The sequence below is a fragment of the Poecilia formosa genome, unplaced genomic scaffold, assembly GCF_000485575.1.
Source record: "Poecilia formosa unplaced genomic scaffold, Poecilia_formosa-5.1.2 Scaffold47, whole genome shotgun sequence".
In the NCBI taxonomy this organism is placed as follows: Eukaryota; Metazoa; Chordata; class Actinopteri; order Cyprinodontiformes; family Poeciliidae; genus Poecilia; species Poecilia formosa.
The window spans coordinates 2,967,712-2,976,973 of record NW_006799986.1 but is presented as its reverse complement, the minus strand read 5'-3'; the positions used below and the strand labels follow the sequence as shown (position 1 = coordinate 2,976,973).

General features: G+C 37.4%; 1 long non-coding RNA gene across 1 annotated transcript in view; it reads right to left on the bottom strand.

The window, feature by feature from the left end:
- Nucleotides 1-2,006: 2,006 nt before the first annotated feature.
- The window catches only part of LOC107836269 (uncharacterized), a 24,293-nt gene continuing 17,037 nt past the window's right edge, over nucleotides 2,007-9,262 (bottom strand). Inside the window, exons 4-7 of the long non-coding RNA XR_001662148.1 lie at nucleotides 8,721-9,025; nucleotides 8,552-8,614; nucleotides 8,267-8,458; nucleotides 2,007-2,138 (exon numbers count right to left, since the gene is read on the bottom strand). This is a non-coding gene — a long non-coding RNA (uncharacterized LOC107836269). The remainder of the gene's footprint in view (nucleotides 2,139-8,266; nucleotides 8,459-8,551; nucleotides 8,615-8,720; nucleotides 9,026-9,262) is intronic.

Below are 9,262 nucleotides of genomic sequence, written 5' to 3'. Positions count from 1 at the left end.
CAGTCATATTGTCCAGTTCTTCAGTTTAAATATTTCTACACTGAATAAGGAACAAACATACAAATATTTCTATTCTTTTGACTGTCCTTCATTGTAAATGAGTTTATTTTATTTGTACGTTCAAACCAGTTTCATCAGATTATTATTTTTTTAACTTATTGAATTTCCATCTTATCTCTGCGATCGCTCTTGTATTTGTTCTGCTGGAGTGAAAGTTTACGTTTGCCCACAAAACCAGGCGCAAACAGCGTCTGGTTCTTTTGTGACTTTGTCAACAATCATAAACAGCCGTCACAATCAGCGGTGGAAATACCGATGCCAGCTGCCATGTTTGGACATTAAAATAACTTAAAAAACAGGAACCACTGGGTTTGTGTTGATGGATAACATCTTTAAAACTTCCAACAATCCCAGGCCCCGATTTCTCCGTTTTGGTGACACTCCTCCCCCATTCTTTCTCTCTCTTTCTAAACTTTCTCCTCCACAGCAGCTTATCCATGCAAACAAGGCTGAATAATGCACACAGAAGGGGATCACAGACCCTCGCTCCCCCCTTTCACCTCCCACTCAACCCCCTGGATCTCTTCATCCAAAGACCCGAAACCGATCCGGCACGACGCAGAGCTGCAGGGATCACAAAGGCAACCAGGCGACGAAGAGGAGGAGCGAATCTGGATAATTACAGATGAAGATAACAACCACTGAGATGCAGATTAGCTTGGAAGGAGGAAACAAAGACGAAACAATGCTGAGGGATAGAAAGACATGATATAAATATATTTGTAGGGCCGCATTTACCGCAACATTTATCATTTATCAAGATAAATTTCTTATTATGATAAGAATTCGGATTTATTATTGTCACAATAAATTCCAATTAATACTGTTTAAAACCCCCAAAACTGTTCAAATTGTTATTTTTAACTCTTTTTTCTGTTGTCTGTTCACTTAAAAGTGTCAATAAATACTAATAAATTTAAAAACATGATTAAATGCAGTTACGAGAAGCAGTTTGATTATATAAATCACATTTCTTTAAGTGGTGGGTGTCCTAAAGAAGCAAATTACAAATGGGAATGTTTTTCAAGATCAGCATTTGTGTTTGTGGGACTATAATTGCTGTGACACACAGTCACACCCATACAGTTACCTAAACAAATAATCAATAAATCGTTTTTATAGTTCTCACAGTATTACCACAAAACATGGTGGTAAAACTTTAAATCTTAAAAATTAAAAAAATTATTTTTCCTTTACTTAAAAACAGAAAAAAAAAATATTTTTGTGACATAAAAGAAGAAAATGCACAGTTCAGTTTCAGAGGTTTCTATTTTTTCAATCTGTGGGTTTATCCTTGATAATCTCATGTAATCTCTCTAAAAGATTAACAAAGAGAAACCAGAAGGAAATAAAGAGTTAAATTAACTGTTAAAGCTTGCAGACCCCCATGAGAGAACAAGAAAAAGACGACTAAGATGAGAAAGGAAGGATGGAAACAAAACAGACGGGTAAAAAAATGAAAGAAAAGCAAAATAAACGAGAAGCTTTTTGAGAAGAAGACTTTTGCAGTTTACAAGAAAATGTTAGCAAACACTTGAACCAGATTTTTTTGGCAATAAGTTCATGTTTTTGACTGGAAAACGAGCCATTTCAAAAACAAATCAGCAGGTACTGCTCCGTCACCTAGCAACCCCAAGGAAGCCTAGCCCGTTACCTAGCAACCCCAAGGAGGGCTAGCCCGTTACCTAGCAACCCGAGATGACTAGCTAACTGCCACACATTTACATTATATTATGTGATTAATGTGCACTATCTCCTAGCAAATAAAAAAAACACCTTTGAAATTAATTTTATTCTTTATAAAAGCTCTAGCTCTAGCAGAAAGTGGCTCTCTTTACTATAGCAACAGTAGCTAACCAGGTAGCCCACTAATTAGCAAACTAGTCAGCTACCTAGCTAAGTAGCTAGCTCCAGCCGTGAATCCTGTGAGAAAACACCTACCTATTGTGTGTATTTCTGTGTGTCTCTGCGCACACGTCCGTCTCTTATTTGTCCCCATAATGTCTGCCAGGACAGGAAGCAGCACAATGCCAGGCAGGTCCTGAGGAAAAACTGGATCAGAACCACACACGCGGGTCCTGTTGGACACAAACAAGAGAATACACACTAAATAACTGCAGCACACTCTGATGCGCACAGAAATATCTTTGTGGTGACCGACAGATTCATGAAACAATAAACAAGACTAATCTGAAGATAAAGTGAAAAAAAGTAACTGTCAGGTCAACCTCTTTTGCACAGCATTTTGGTTTATTTAAATCGTTTTCTGCCAAAATTCAATAAAATGATGCTTCTCCTAAGTGTTTATTTTCTGTCTAGTTTCAGGAGAACAAATGAAGAAATCCTTTTACTTGAAAAAAAAAATCACCTCTGATTGTTAATGAGGCAGAAAGTGATGCACCAGTTTCAGAGAGGACAAAGAGTTAAAGACTGAAAAGAAAATACTAACAAAGAGGAAGAAGAGGAAACGTGTAAGGTGTTGATCCCGGATGATCTCCTGTCATCCTAAAAACACAAACAGAACGAAGCTGAAGATCTGTCCCCCGAGGGACGACGGGAATAAAGAGTTAATCCGTCTATTACAGCTCAAACATCCTGGGAAGTCAAAGAGCATCCGAGTATCTGCAGAAACAAGCAGAATCTGGTCCGGACACAAAGCATGGAGTCTGTTTATGGAGGAGAGTCAAAGAAAAATACCTGAAAAGGTGATTCAAGTTCAGTTATGAAACTTTCCCTGATTCTGAAGCTGCAAGAGCCAAAAGAGAATATAAAAGATGATCCAAATTACTTTAAAAAACAACATTAAGAGCCTCATGATCATTTAAAACATGCAACCCAATCTCTCTGCAAATAATAATAAAAAAAACTCATTTTGATTACTTGTATCAAATTAACTCAAATTTTTGAAAGTTGGATCACCTGGTTTGCTTTTTCAGTGCTCACTATGAAACATATACACATCACTGTAACATCCATTAAAGGTAAAAACTGAGTTTTTATAGAGACCAAGGCCCAAGGCGTTTCATTATCAGGTAAAATTTCTTTTAAATCATATTTGATAGATAGAGCATTTTTTATAACAACTGAAGGTGACAGTAACTTGATTATGCTATGAAATGGCTCTAGGTGGCGCCAAAGACACAATACTGGCCCTTTAAATGAAAGAGGACCAAGATTTGATCCCTGTGGAACTCCATTGGTTTAAAGTAACCAACAAAACTGAAACAGTTCAACCAGTTAGCCTGAAAGAATGATTTTTGCTAACAAAGCTCTTCTGTCCAGCAAAATTGCTTCACATCCTCCGTTTTATCTGATAGTTAAACCAAACTTTGCTTGTGAACGAAGTGTGTGAACTCCTTTCATAACAGCTCAGATTCTCTGCTTTAATGACTTTGTTTTGTCTCTTCTGTTAATGTAGTTTCTTCATCAGGGGGAGACAAAGGCACTCCGGGGATGCCGAGAAGTCCAAAAAGAGGACAAGTTGAATCCTGACTGCTGGAACAAGCTGGAAATCCTTGTTGAGCTAAAAGAAGAGAAGCGGAAACCAGGAAAACTGAGACATTTCTCTGAGACACAACCAGAGCCTCTTTTCATTCAGACAAAGACAAAAAGAAACACTTTGCATCCCATGGAAGTTACAATCCAATAAGTGCTAATGAGGCATCATTTGAATCCCAAAGGGAGCTGGGAGATAGTGGTGCGTTGAGGTGTTGATTCTCAGAGATGGAGAGGGTGAAAGAGAAGCCGACCCCCCGAGGGTCCGAGCGATTTCTCTCCCCCACATCCCCTCTGTTCGCTTCCCTTTTCAGCTGCTTCCCTCCCTCCATCAGATCCTTTCTGAGTTAATCCAACAAGCGCAGGATGAGAAACAGACTCATTAGCGCCGAGTCCGCCCGTCAATGCTGTCCTAACAGAAACGTTTTCCTGCATAAACCAAAACTAAATCTTCAGGGTTATTAATGAACACGTTGTTCTCTAAGGTTTCCAAACAAAAAACTGGATTTGCACTGCAAAAATACAAAATATTACCAAGTATTTTTGGTCCAGGTTTTAGTGGAAACATCTTAATACACCTGAAACAAGACAAAACTAACTTGGACGTAACTTTTCAGCAATATATAGAAGCTTAAGTTCATTCCTTAAAAAATACTAGCTCCACCGGCAGATTATTTTCACAAGATATTTCTCCCACGTTATAAGAGAAATAATCTGACAATGTAACTAGTAATTTTTCATCAATATTAAGAAATTATTGACTTAAATAAGCTCACAACTTCTGCTGAAAAGCTCCAGCAAAATTACAAGTTAGTTTAGTTTTATTTTAATTGTTTCCACAAGTATTTAGACAAAAACATAGTTGGTAATATTTGGTATTTTTGCAGTGTAATGGACTGAGGTTTACTTCTTCAAAGTTGGATCCATGGTGAATTAATAATCAGGAAAAAATTAAAATAAAATACATGAACCCTTTGTGCTGTACATGTGGTTTTTGAAGAAATATCTACAGAAATCTCATATCTTCTGGGTTTTATTTAAAGGAAAACAGAGTAGACTTTGAAAAATAATCATATTTATGAATATAAATTTAAAAAATAAATGCAACATAAACATTTTTACATTAAAAGTGTTAACTGAGATAACAAAAACATTTTAAATTAAGAATATATGTTGAATATTTGAATTAAATTACTTTGATTATAACTATAAATTTTATTATTTTCACCTGTTTTCTATAAGAAAGGGTAATAATGTAAAATATTCAATCGGAGTACGTTTAACTAGTTGGATTAAATGTTTTATAAAATATTTGCAGCATTCAAAAACTTTAATTTAATTTAATTAATGCTGTTTTGTAATGGGATACAAGTTTGAAAGTTTGGAATAAAAAATTAAATGTAAAACAATTTACATATTTATTTAATTTAATTAGACATCCAGTAGAGTCCCCTCCATTTGAATTAAAACAACCTGAATTTTATTCTCATTATTTTATTTATTTAAAATAAAACTGGTTAAAATCCAGAAAAACCAGCAGATCTTGGCCTCCTCTTTGAGTTTTTGTTTTCTGCTTCGATGCCATACTTCTCATTTCTTTCTGTTTAGCAGGTTCTGTACTTCAGACAACATTTCAAATGTCAAAGCTGATAAAATCCTGATTTATCGTCTCTGCTTTCATTGTGTTTTCCACGCCTATAAATCACTCAGAAGGGAAAGCTGAAAGCGACGAAACGTCTCAAACATTTTCTCACAGAGCAGCTCAGAGACGTCGGTTTGAATCGGCCTGAAGGCGTTTTCAGCTTTTCTAAACATGAGCTTCAGATGTAAAGATGAGGGAATTAAAAAGTATCTGTGTGGAAATGTGTTCAAGAACAATTGCTGACGCCTCCCAGTGAATGGTTTTATCCAAACTGTATGCATCTCACTGTATTCATGACATTAATAGAGGGGGAGAGAAAAACTTACAGCAACAAAGTGAAATCCAGAGAGGTTTCAGATTGAACTGCAAAAAACAAGAAACACTGACTGGTGGAGAGCAGAAGAAGAAGTGCTGGGTAAAAAAAGCAACAACTTTCTCCAGCAAAATTACATCATCTGAAAGACCAACTTACTGCTAATATGGAAACAGATATAAAGTTATGTTTCTCTGCCAAACGTGTGATAAAAGATGCAATATTGTCTACATAGAAATTTTATTAAAGTGGCCCAAGAACGGAGCCTTGATGAACCCCACATTTGATTTTTATTCACTCTGACCAGAAATTACCAACTGACCAAAGTATTTGGACCAAATTAGCCCAAAGCCAGAGAACATCACTCACTTTTCCAGCTGATAAATCAAGAATCTCAACTGTGTGTTTGAGTGACTCGAAAATGGAGCCTTGAGTGATTTTTGTTCACTCAGATCAGAAATGACGAATTTAGAAAAGTATCTGGACCAATTCAGCCCAATACCCGGGATCATCACTCATATTTCCAGCTGATAATTCAACAACCTCAATTGTGTTTTTGAGTGACCCAATAATGGAGCCTTGAGGAACCCCACATTTGATTTTTGTTTGCTCAGACCAGAAATAACCAAGTTTAAAACCTGCATTACACCCTTTAAACAATAATAAAAACTGTGCAGATTTTTACTGTACCACACTATTTGACTGACTGTAGGCTGATGCTCCAAGCTGCAAATGCTACATCTCTGCATTAATCAGCAGCAGGAACGGCGGGGCGGGTCACGCTAAGGGAAGCAGCCTAATAACAATGTCCATTGAAGGGCCGTGCTCCTGTTTCCCTTGGGAACATTACCAGGCCTTTCCTGCTATATAGCAGATCCCCACAATGGGCTGGTGCTTCAGACCAAATGGGAAAGATAAATGCATTGGAACCACTGTAGAAAGAAAAAGGAAGAGTAAAATGTTATCAAAAAGTTAGGAAAATTCTGAGCTCCAAATGTCAAAAAATTTGGTAGAAAAAAATCTGAAAGTTTGAGATTAATCTCATCAATTTTCTAGAAAAAACAACTGAGTTCCACAAGTGGAAAATTGTTGGCTGTCAGAGTTTTACAAATCAGAAATGTTTGACTTTTTAGAAATATCCAAATTGATTGGAAAATTTCTGACAATCTCAAAATTTAGCATTTTTTTTCTAGCAATTTCTTTTTGACTTTTCAAACTGAAATTTCCCAGTTTTTTTCAAGGAAAATTTTAAACTTTTCAAAATCAAAATTTTGAGGGGGGTTTTGTAGAATACTTTATTTTATTTTATTCTAAAACTATTTGATGCTTCTTTCCCCAATTTTTTATTTATTAGTCTGAAAATTGTTGACTTTGTCTAGAAAATTGTTGACCTGTGTACTCAGAAATTTCCTTTTTCATGCAAGAAAATTTCTGAGTTTTTTGGTGGAAATTTGCTGCACCTTTATTTTTCTTTCCATCTTGAAAGGCTCTAATGTGCTGTCGTTTTTACTCCTATTAATAACTGCTGCTTGTTTTTACAGTTTAGCAGGGAGAATCTGTTTGAAGTTTAATTTGCAAATCTGTGTGTTTCTTTGTTCCACCTGTAGAATGTGTGAAATGATCATGAAAAAGAAGTATGAACGGATCATATTTCAGCTGCAGACCTGAGTAATTTCTCACTTTATCTATACACACACACACACACACACACACACACACACACACACGCACGCACGCACGCACAAAGCTCCACTGCCTCGAAGCAGTCCAAAGCACATTTTTCCTGCAACTTCAAGGACATCAGAAGTGTCAGAAGTTAAAAACCTGCCGGAGGTAAACTGCTCTGTTTGAAGCAGACACAGGAGGAAATCACACACACCTGAATGAGAAACAAAAATGCTTTTAAGGAGAAAGAAACCCGAACTGAGAGCTGCTGCCCCTTCACCTCTGCTGGCTACAATAAATGTTATGACAAGTGAGGACAAAAGAAGCCGTCGCCGCTTCAGTCTGGGAGAAAACAATTTGGATTGTCATCGATAACATGAGAGTGAAGGGGAGTCGCTGCAAAAATATGATTACAGACGGTTCATATTGTAGCACAGAGTAAAAAGTTTTCAGTTCTAACTTAGAGGAGTCAATGTTTTCTGTATTTTTTCAGGTTTTCAGGGAGTTGGCGTCAAAGCAGAGCATCATGGGAATTCTTTAGTTCACACTGAGTTAACGGGACTTTGATGACCTGAAAGGTCGGCACGGTTCACACCAGACAGAAACCCAGAGACGGATTTAGGAAAGATTTTAAAATGGATAAGAATCCATTTAGATGAGAGTAAAACTATGTAAAACAGGAAAAAGACAATTATTCTCATATGACTTTATTCTCGTAACTCTATGATTTTATTCTCACAATGCATCTTTCAAAAAATCTCCGGAATGTTCAGTCACATTCAAAGGGCACAGGCCGTTACCTAGCAACCCCAGCAGAGGTCCGCCTGTTGCCTAGCAACCAAAGCTGAGCTCCAACAATGTTTGTTCAGCTGGTTTTACTTATATAACGGCTGCTGGAAAAGACGAGTGTTTTGTTTGTAATAATAGTAATAATGATGATCTTTATTGTCCACAGTGTTATGGTAGCTTAAAAACACAATTCATAAAAAAAAAAAAATATATAAAGATTTCAAACCAGCAACAAACACAACTTCACGTCTGAATAACAGCCAAACAATTGAGGAACATTACTGCTTTTGTTGTCGACTTACCATCCAGGAACCATTTGCTGGATTCTTGTTGGTTGACAGCAGGCTCCACTTCTGCTTTTCGACGATGTAAGGTTGTATAATTGCACATCTGTTTGAAGCCATTTTGGTGTGAGAAAGCAAATTTGATTTGGGGGCTGTGGCCTGCAACAACTTGCAAGGATTTAGAGACATCACACCGTAAAGCAGCTCATTCTGAAAGGAGCAGAATAAAATCTCATCATTTATGACTCGTTTTGTGCAAAAAGTGTCAAAGATGTTTTGTATCGCCCATTAACTTATCCTAACCTGCATTAAGCTGTTTTTCCAGGACAAATAAGAGAGTCCCTTCCCAGGATCACTTGTTTCTTCCTTCTACATGAACACAAACATTAGTTAAGCTGATATATGAGAAAACTCAGTCACACACAGAGCTGACATATGGCTGAAGAATAGCCACAAGTGTTAAAATATTAACCTGCTCCTCCTCATTAGGGCTGCCAGAGCAGTAAAACCCTTCTGTGAGGCTTGATGCTCGGTCCGAGCCTCCAGCGCCAGCGGGGTGCGTTCTCCACCCCCCATCCACCACAAAGGCCAGTATGGCTTCGTTAATGGTGCATGTTGGCTTAAAATCGACCCGCAGCTCAGCGGGGGGCAGACTCGACGAAATGGCGTCCGCAGCGCGAACAGGAGCTCCCTGTGGGGTTGGGTTGAGCTGAAGAGAGGTGGAGGAACTTCAGGAAATGCTCCACGATTAATAGGGAGAAGCTTCGACAAATAAAGCTGTCAGAGTGAATAAAAAGAGGCATTAAAAACTGATTCTGAAAGCTGTCACAGTTAGGTCACGTTTATTTGTGAGATGCAATAAACATTACAGTTTATCAAATCCCAACATCAAAATCATAAATACACATCAAATTGATCAATGTTTTATTATTAGTCTAAAGCAACTCTGAAAAGTTGGGTTTTAGCGACTCTAAAAGACTGAATGGGGTCATCAGGAAAGCTGGCTCTGTAATG